A 942-nucleotide genomic window follows, 5' to 3' on the forward strand; every position below is an offset into this window, starting at 1 on the left:
TTCTTTATTTTGAAATATCTTAAGCAGAAATAAATTCTTTAAAATGTACAATTGACTGACTAAAATCCAAATCATAGGTTGCATTTGGTGACTATAAAATACAGAAAACAACACTAAAAATGGCAGCGAACATGGAATTACATGCTATACATTTCTTACACTGTAATTAAAGTGGTATAATACTGTTTTTTTAAACACAAACCAATCCCAGAGTGAATAAAATAAACAAATGAATGAAAAGGAAGAGTAGCTAAAGAGCTATAACTGCAGGGGTAGCGAACCAATATTATTCTACTAGTCAAAGTCTCTAACTCCCACCAAACAACCTTTGCCTGCATAGGTCTGGCAAGAAGGTAGGCAACGATACTTACTGGATTTACCTGTGAGTAACTATCCACAGGATTCCCTAGAATTCCATCTTGCATGTGCCCTCTGAGAAGCTGGGGGAGGGATCTCATTACCAACAACACCCAGGGGTAGAACACATCCTCTGGACCCTAGATTCCTGCTCAGTGAAGCTCCTAGATACAGAAAACAGCTATTCAATCAGAGGACCAACATCAGAATAAAGAGCAAAGAATGAAACAGAGTGTTGGACTTCCCAATCTACGGAGCAAGTAAAGCTGAGTTCTTTGTGCAGAAGGCTGGCATTCTGAGTGGGGTAACTCTGAACACATAATGGAGGAAGTTGGGTTTGCTGACCCACAGAAGGGGATTTGAGTGCCTTTGAAATATGGTGTCCTCCCTGCTCCCACTACCATGAATCGAATTCGACCTTGCAAGTCTTGCTAGACCAGAGGATGTACACTGGTACAGATAGGAACTGAAAATCCAGGGAATCCAGGGAGGATGAGCCCTACAGGACCAGTGGTGTGAGTGGCGAAACAGGGAGGGTAAAGGGAGAATGGGTAGGAAAGAGGAAACCGATTACAAGGAACTATA

Source organism: Echinops telfairi, unplaced genomic scaffold (assembly GCF_000313985.2).
Source record: "Echinops telfairi isolate 266 unplaced genomic scaffold, ASM31398v2 ScPeMD7_443;HRSCAF=831, whole genome shotgun sequence".
In the NCBI taxonomy this organism is placed as follows: Eukaryota; Metazoa; Chordata; class Mammalia; order Afrosoricida; family Tenrecidae; genus Echinops; species Echinops telfairi.